This window comes from Onychomys torridus, chromosome 8 (genome assembly GCF_903995425.1).
Source record: "Onychomys torridus chromosome 8, mOncTor1.1, whole genome shotgun sequence".
Taxonomy (NCBI): domain Eukaryota; kingdom Metazoa; phylum Chordata; class Mammalia; order Rodentia; family Cricetidae; genus Onychomys; species Onychomys torridus.
Genome location: NC_050450.1, coordinates 6,731,648 through 6,740,888, shown reverse-complemented (window position 1 = coordinate 6,740,888; position 9,241 = coordinate 6,731,648).

The window sequence follows — 9,241 nt, the reverse complement described above, 5'->3', positions numbered from 1 at the left end:
CATGGACAGGGCACTAGGACAGGCAGGGGCACCATACTGCTCTTTGCCTTGAAGGGTGCCAGTTCAAAGGGACAGAGTATGCTGAGCTGAGCTCAAGTGCAGCTCCCAGCCAATCCCCCCAGGGTGGTGAGGAGGGAAACAGGCCTCAGCAAGGGGCCAGCTCTGGTTACACTTTATGCTGTGTCCTGGGGTGGGAGTGCCACAAAGGGCTGGCTGGCCAGCTGGGGCAGGTACAGAAGCCAGCAGACAGCTGCCGGCCCAGCTGCCAGAGCACACTCTGGGGATCCTACAAGCCTACCAGGATAGGGCAGGGCCCTAGGGGCACCCTTTACATACCTTTCCACCCACACATTGGGGAGAACTTTTAGGATTTTTGATTTTTTTTTTTTTTTTTTTTTTTTGAGACAGGGTTTCACACTGTAGCCTAGATTGGCCTTGAACTTGCAGAAACCCCAGTGCTCTGGCCTCTGTAGGTGTGGCCAGAGCTTGCTACTAAAACAAGCTTGTGTGTCTCTCTGTCTTTGTTTCTCTGTGTGTGCACCTGTCTCTCCCCCCCACACACACACCAACTTAGAACTCTCTACACTTTTTTAAGGCAAGGTTTGTCATTGAACCTGGAGATTCCTGATCGAGTGAGGCTGTCTGGATAGCAAGCTCCAGGGATTCTCCTGTCTTCACCTTACCTGCAGGACAGGGTTATAAAGACGTGCCCCTACACCAGGCTGCTTTTTATGGGTTCTGAAGATCGAACTGTTCTGTATTTGAATTTGGGCTCTTCTAAGGACTGGCTTTACAACCTCTAGCAAGTGGCAACAATGCTTTGTCCCTCAGTTTCCCTGTCTGTACTAGAAAGACAGACACGGGGAGCAGCGGGGTGAGGTAAACAGATGTCAGTACAGATCCAGAACAGCACTGGACACAGTGTGTGCTGTGTGAGCCTTGGCCAACACGTCATAATAATATATACAAATTATCATTAGAAGTCAGCTATGGTCACCCATCAGACTGGTGGATGATTTGGGGACATTACAGCCTCTCTACCCCTTAGGTGGGCCTCATCAACTGGAGGATAAGATGGGGACTCAGACCTCTGCAGAGATGTGCTGGTAGCCACTCACCTGGCGGGCAAGCCATTTGAGCCTAGATTTAGGCTGGTTCCCAAAGGCCTGGGGTCCACACTTGGGGCAGTCTTGTAGTGTTGCTGTCTTGAACTTAATGATTTTGGAACCAGGGACCCCATATTTTTATTTTGCAAGTTAGTCTGTCCTGCCTTGCTGTAACAAGACTTCAAAATGGCCACTCTTCTGCTATAAGTAGTTTGTACATCTGGACCCAGGGTAATTTTTTAGTTTATCAATTCAGCGTTTGGTGTGTTTTGTTGGTTTACTTTTTGAAACAGTTTTTAGTCCAGGCTGATCTGGTCTTCCTGCCTGGCTGCCCTTCCTCGATGCTGGGATTATAGGTCACACTCAGTTTTATGTTGTGCTGGGCATTTCCATACATGCTAGGCAAGCATTCTACCAACTAAGCTACATCCCCAGCTTTCAGTCTAGTGTTTTGTGACAGGGTTGAAACCTCCAGGAGAAGATGACATTCACTTTAGGATCGATTGTCCATACACATGCCTGCCTGTCTTTCTCACAGGCAGGGTGGGTACTGAGGGCAGGGTGGGTGCTGAGGGCAGGTGGGTGCTGAGGGCAGGGTGGGTGCTGAGGACAGAGCAGGTCCCTTCTCCACTGAGGCTTGAGACCCTATGGAATAGGAACTCAGTGGATCATAGACTACTCTTTCTCCTGACCCAAACCTACCTAAGCAGCTGACCCCTTCTAGGGAAGCAGTGTCAGTTCCTGCCACCCTGCTTGGCTCCTGGAAAGCTTTGTGAGAGTAGAGACTGAGGTCTGCTAAGACCCTCCCCATGACCTCAAACCTGCCCGAACACCAACACTGCTCAGTGGACACTGGTGTTTAACAGGCTCTGTGATGTTCAAAAGCAACACAGATTTAAAGGCCTATAAGGATGGGTTTGTGAAGCCTGTCCCAGGGGAAGAAGCTAAGTACGCTTAAAGACACTCATTTCCTTTCTGAGTGGGTGTGAGACCCGGCAGGGGCCATGGCTCAGGGTTTCTGGACTGTTACATAAGACAGTGTAGAAGAATAAGTCAGTAGTATAACTCAGCTCTCCAGAGGCTGAGGCAGGAAGATCATGAGACCCTGTCTCAAAAGACACCATACATGATGGCGTATACCTATAACCTCAGCACCCAGGAGAAGGACAGAATGGAACTTTAACAGCTTTATTGAGTGATCCACTTAGCATGAAAACATGCACATTGAAAATGTGGCAGTCAGTGGCCTTGGGTGTATTCAGTGTCATGTCATGCAGCCAGCATCAAAATGAGCTCCAGAGCCTTCCCATCACCTGCCGGCCATCCTGCCCCCTAATCCTTACTTTCTGGCATGTCATGCCTGGGATCATTCCATCTGTGGTCCTTTTATGTGACACAGTGGTCTCAAAGTACAGCCATGTTGTGGTATCAGGATGGACTTCCCTTCTTCCTTCTCTCCCTTTCCTTCCTCTCTTCCATCCTTTTCCTTGTGTTTTTTTAATCTTTGGGTTTTTCAAGATAGGTCTTACATAGCCAAGACTAGCTTTGAAGTGTTCCCCTGCCCTACTTTCTGAGCTGCCAGTGTGACAAGCTTAAGACTTCATTCTTGTCTGTGCCTGAGTACTGTTCCATTCCAGGGATGGCTACCTGTTGTCCATTTGTGGCTGTCATGAGCAATACAGCTGTGAATATTCACGTATGAATGCACACCTTTATTTCTCTTGGGTATATTGCTAGCAGTGGAGTTGCTGGTTCCTAAGATGACGACACAGCAGATACCCATTGTCCAATGCTCCAGTGCAGTCCTCGGCTTCCTTCCGTTTCCGCTGTCCTCCCCACTTCCTCTGTCCTCTCAGTGTGTTGCCTCTTGGCCAGTGTTTTGTTACTCTTCCTGCTGTGCGTGTGTGTGTGTGTGTACGTGTGTGTGCAGGTACCCATGGAGGAGCTAGAGTTACAGACATTTGTGAGCTGCCCAATGCTGGTGCCAGGATCCTCCAATAGAGAGCAGTAAGCACTCTTTCTTTCTTTCTTTTTTTTTATTTTTTTATTTTTTTTTTTTGGAGCTGAGGATCGAACCCAGGGCCTTGTGCTTGCTAGGCAAGCGCTCTGCCACTGAGCTAAATCCCCAACCCGCAGTAAGCACTCTTAATCACTGAGTCACCTCTCTGCCTCTTTCATATGTGTGTGTGTGCACATGTGACTCTGAGGATATGTGTGCACAGAGACCATGTGGCAGTCTGAGGACAGCATCATGTATGGGCCTTCACATGCCTTTTGCTTCTCATTTGAGAGACTCTCTTTGGCCTGGAGCTTTATCAAGCTGAGCCAGGCTATCATCTGGTCTGACAGTTTCTGGGGATCTGCGTGTCTCTGCCTCCTATGTCATCATTGTGGAATACAGGTGCACACCACCACACTCATCTTTTTCCATGGGTGCTAAGGATTTGAACTCAGAACCACATGTTTGCAAGGCATACTCTTTACTGACAGCCATCTCTCCAGCCCTAACATTTTAACATTTCCCTTTGTCTCAAACTTTCAGTGGGTGGAATTTGGAGAGGACCAGAGAGCTGGACAGAATCTGGAATAGGGTAGTGTAGCATGGGAAGGGAGGAGCCCTGGGTGAGGCTAGACCAGCTGTGTAACTCAAAGGATTCAGGGTGAAACCACTACTTCAGAGTCTGTTTTTCAAAACTGCAGTGGCAGAGCCAGCAAGGTCCCTTTGTGACTGCACAGGGTGTGAGCAGAACAAGAAGATGTAGTGGATGCAAGAATGTAAACCGTGGGTGCCTGGGAGACACATGAACAAGCCTCATCCTATCCCTGGAGTGGTTCCAATGACAGTTGGGTGTCCCCTAGTATGTCAAGATCCAAACCCATATCATTTGAATCTCCCAAAGTAAGATGACTCCATCCAACCTATAGGCTCTTAAAAAATAATCATTTGTCTGAGGCCTTCCCCCAAGAGCCACAGTTGTTTTATTTTGCCACAACATCTAGTCCTAGCTTCTAAGTGGGTTTAGATAAGATACTCCAGCAGGTGACAGAGCTGTACTTTTAGTAACACAGGCACACAAGGGACCAGACAGTGGAGCTACACAGATCCAGGGTGCCCAATAGAAGCAGGTGGCTATGGTGGACACTGGGAGCCAAATGTGGTAGCTGATGCCTCGCAGAAGGCCATTATCTTTCTCAAGGGCTAGCCTCTACCAGCCCACAAACCTCATTTCCCATGTTCACATAGACCCTTGTCCCTAGGATTCATCATATCTACTCAGTACTTTGGGATTCAGAGCCTCTGAAGTGCTGGGGTGGTGTGTCGGTCCCTTGTCATGAAGGGGTATTCAGACTGGTTGGGGTGGGTAAAGGATCCAGCCAGGGACTCAGAAGAAGGGTGTCTGGGGATACTCATAGCCACAAGACAGCTGTAAGTCCTTACCTGGTGCCTCCCCTGCCTGACAGGCATGTGGTAAAAGAGAGCTGGTATATGATTCTGTTTCAGCCAGGATGCAGAATGAACATTTCCCATCTCCTCTTCTCTCCCTCTCAGCCACCCTCAGCCACCTAAGTGCCAGGATTATGGGCATTTGCTACAGCACCTAGTCAGAAGTGACTTTTAATACCCCTCTAATGTTTTTTAATTATCCCAGATATTTTAAAAATGTAGTCTTTATGGTTAAGAGAAAAAGAGAGCACAAAAGAGAACAGAGGTACTTGCCATCAAGTCTGATGACACCAGTTCATCCTGGGCCTCAGATGGTGGAAGGAGAGAGCTGACTCCCACCGGTTGTCTTCTGACCTCCACGTGTGCTGTGGTGTGTACCAATAGCACATGCACATGCACATTAACACATACATATGCCAAGTACGTGAAAATTTTACTCGAAGTCCAACCTCACCTTCTAGAAACTAACCACCAAGCTGTAGAGATGGCTCAGTTGGTAAAGTGCTTTTTCTTTTCAAGTCTGAGGACCCAAGTTCAATTCCTAGAGCTCATAGAAACAACTGGGTGTGTGGTGCATTCCTGTAAACCCAGCTTGGAGAGGCAGAGGGTTGGATTGGCCAGTCAGCCAATCCAATCTAATTGGAGAGCTCCAGATCAGTGAGAGATCCTGTCTGGACAGTACTCGAGGAACACCCAGAGTTGTCTTCTGGCCTCCATACTTCACACATCTGCACACACACAAAGGAAGTAACACCATTTGTGGTTTGTACAGTTGATATAAATTTTATGGGCAAGATCAAGTGCCCTTTGTTTTGTCATGAAGTTAAGGCCAGAGTGTGGCCCTTACCTGGAAGATGCAGCTCCTAGGGCCAGCCCTTTTCAGTAGCATCCAGCATCTCACCATATTCAATGTCCCCTACTGGTCAACATTTGTGTTAACTCCGGGACTTGGTGTGATAACACATACATTCCTTGGCACAAGTACAAACCCCAAGAAGTGGATTGTCTCCATCAGAGGATCTGTACATTTTTAACTTCTGCATCGATTCCCTGGTGCCCTTCAGAAAGGTTGTGTGACTCACATGCCCCTCAACAATGAACACATAAGGACCCCTGTTTCTGGCAGCTTTTCCCTCTAGCAGAGAAACAATATTCTCAGTGAGGTAAGTGGGCCTGGATGGCCTGGGTGGCCAGGTGGCCATGGCTGCCAAGGTGATCATGTAGCTTTCTGAGAAGACCAGCCATTCAGCGATCTTGGAAGTCTAGGTTATGTAAACAAAGGCAGAGTCTGAGGAGGCGAGCTGGGAAACTCAGAGTGAGTAGCATCGTGCCAGCCAGTATTTATTTCTTTAGCATGGTTAGGACTTAAATATGGTCAAAACATATTCTTCTTTTTAATTTTACACAAACAAATATGTTCCCAGGCTGACACTTCCGATGCCAAGTTTCTAAGGGAAACAAAATTCTCCCACAAAGACAGTAAAGCAGCAGAGAGCCACTGAGGACGGAAGCTCCATAGAGAGGGACCGTCCCACCAGCACCATGCTGCCCAGTACTGCTATGTTTTGGCTGCAGGTAAAGTTGCCAGGAATCTCAGTGGTTGGGAAGGGCTTGGTTCTGCTCAAGAGTTCCTCTTTGCTTGATAACTTCCCTGCTGACAGTCAGGTATGCCTCCAGAGAGGGGCCTTTCTGCCTTTCACGTTCATGTAACAATCAAACAGCCTGAAACCCTTCCAAGCAGGTGAGTAACGCAACATGTTATTTGGAGTGATTGCTTAATTTATTGAGCCTCCACTGGACCTGTGATGAAGTAAAGTCCTCATAGCCCGAAGTTTTCACTGCCTCCACTCCTCTGTAATGAAGGAGATTTTCCATGAGTTTCTCTGGAATTTTTGCCTCTTTTTTTTTTTTAAGTGTGTCAAGCTGATGTGGATAATAGATGTAAACATTTTATGGGGGCTTGTGTGCCCCTGGTCTTTATATACATGATCTAATCCACCCAGTTTCCTACTGAAGTAACTCGTTAACCCCTATTTTACAGCTGTGCAAGCATAATAAGCAAGGGTTTACTAGAGAGGGGCTGTCCAAAATGGTAGCTGCTAGCCACTTGGATGATTTGTGTTTAAATTAGGTACATTTAGATACATTTAGCTAAGTGTGGTATTACATGCTTATATCCAAACACTCAGGAAACTGAGGCAAGAGGATTGAGGGTTTGAAGATGGTTTGGGCTACATCCTGGGCTACAGAGTGATACCCTGTCTTTAAAATGAAATTTTATAATGGATTCCCTAGAGTGTCCTAGCATCAATTCAAATGCTCAGTGCCCTGAGTAGGCTCACAAATCTCATTCACTGTGATGGGTGGAGAAAGTTCTGGAGCTTTCTGCAGGCCCAGAGACTTCATAGCTGTAATGAGCCAGCCAGCACCAAGACCAAGCAGATGGCTCAAATGGCAGAGCTGCCCTGATCTTGCCCTTTCTTCTCTGCTGATGATAGCACTGGCCACAGGGTTTCATGTAGACCAGGCTGGCCTTAAACTCATTCTGTAGTTAAGAATGACTTCAAACTTCTGTGTGCATATCTACATGAGTTCCCATGTATGTTAGTTCATACGTATGTGTGTGCATGTGCTGAGGCCTGAGGTTGATGTCTGCTGTCTACTTTATATACAGAGAGGGGTCTCTCTCTGCTGGTCTGCTGTGGGGATCTCCTGACTGTGTCTCCCAAGTGCTGGGATTACAGGTGACCTGCCTGGCATTTCCATGGCTTCTAGGAGTCAAAACTTAGACCTTTGTGCTTTGAGGCAAACATTTTATACACCAAAGCAACTTTATACACCCATCCCAACCCTGAACTTTTGAGCCTCCACCTCCTAAGTGGGATCCTAGGAATGCCTCAGCACACTTGTGTTACGTGGCACTGGGGCAGATCCAGCCCTCATGCATGATAGGCTCTCCTCTAACTGCACCATACCCTAGCCCCACATTAGCACTGCTTATGGAAGTGTTCCCCTCAGCAAACACAAGCTAACTGTGCACTATTTTGTGATTTCTAATGAAACAGTGGATTGAGACAATGTCCAGCAGCTGCTAGACCCTAGAGAAAGGAAGCCAGATGTCACTTTTGAATGGAATGTGGTTTAGTCCTACTAAAATAAATAAAACACAAATCTAAAGGAGCTTCCAAATCTGAGTACCAGTACATAAAAAATATGGGAGTTGAACATGAGGTCAAAAATAAGGTAAGTTAACCATAAGATGTTAACCATAAGATGGTCCAAGTTTTTCAACAACCAAATGGGGAGTGAATTGTATGTAGATTAGGGGAGAAGTAACCAGGATGACCTGTTGTGACGTTTGAGGCTTCTCTGGATTCTGATTTCATGCAGCTATGAAGAAAGCACTCACGAGACCCCAGGAACTTGAAGGAGGACCAGGTTTTCACTAGTGTTAAAACATTACTGTTCATTTTAATGGGTGGTGGTGGCAAAGCATTTTTTCCTGTTGGAGTCTGATATATATATATATATGTATGTATACTGGTGTTTGTAATTTGCTTCAAGATAGGCTGGATGGTATATATGCATGGAACAACACTATTGAATTAATCCTCTTATCCCACTCCCATGTGCGCTGGAAGCTCTTAACAACAGTAGTGAGAGAGATGGCCCTTGGTGAGGAGCTTGCTTGTTGCATGGACATTAGGATCTGAGTTTGGGTCCCAGCACATGTGGGAAAAGCCAGGCACTATAACATGTGCCTGTGACATCAGTGCATGGGCTGAGAGGCAGGAGGATCCCTGGGACTCACTGGGCAGTCAGTCTAGCTGAATCAGCAAACTCAGGTTCACTGGGAGTTCCTGCCTCAAAAATAAGGTGGTGGTTAAGGAAGACATGGAACATATACCTCTAGTCTCCACAAGCATTCACATCTACATATACCACACACAAATGGGAAGAAAATTTTTTCTGACCTCTCAAGGATAACAGATTGGTTCCTGTATTAGTTAGGGTTCCTTAGAGGAACAGAACTCGTGTGTGTGTGTGTGTGTGTGTGTGTGTGTGTGTGTGTGTGTGTGTGTGTGTGTGCGCACACGCATGCACGTTTGTATTCCATAAGTTATTTTAATTATATATAATAATTATATATACATATATACACACACCCACATATATAAAGGGAATTTACAGGCTGTGGTCCAGCTAGTCCAACAATGTCTGTCTACCAAAAAGGTCCAGCAGTTGTTCAGTCTATGAGGCTGGTGTCTCCTTTGGTCTTCAGTAGACTCTGAAATCCAGAAGTAGGCTCTAATACTAATGAAGGAATGGACTTGCCAGTGAGAGCAAGCAGGCAAAGAGCAAGTCAGCTCCCCTCTTCCATGTCCTTTATATAGGCTGCCAGTAGAAAGTGTGGACCAGAAAGATGGAGCTTCCCACCTCAAAAGATTTGAATTAAAAGTTCATCTTCTCACCTCAAATATCCAGATTAGAAGTGGGTCTTCCTACTTCAAATGATTTTATTAAGAAAAAAATTCTTACAGATGTGTTCCAGATACTTGGGTTTTAGTTAATTCCAGTTGTAGTCAAGTTGACAACCAAGAATAGCCATTACAGCTCCCCACTGCACTACCGTGTCTCCAGGTGAGCCTGGGGAACAGGCTTAGGATACATCTTTAAGCATCCTGCCTCA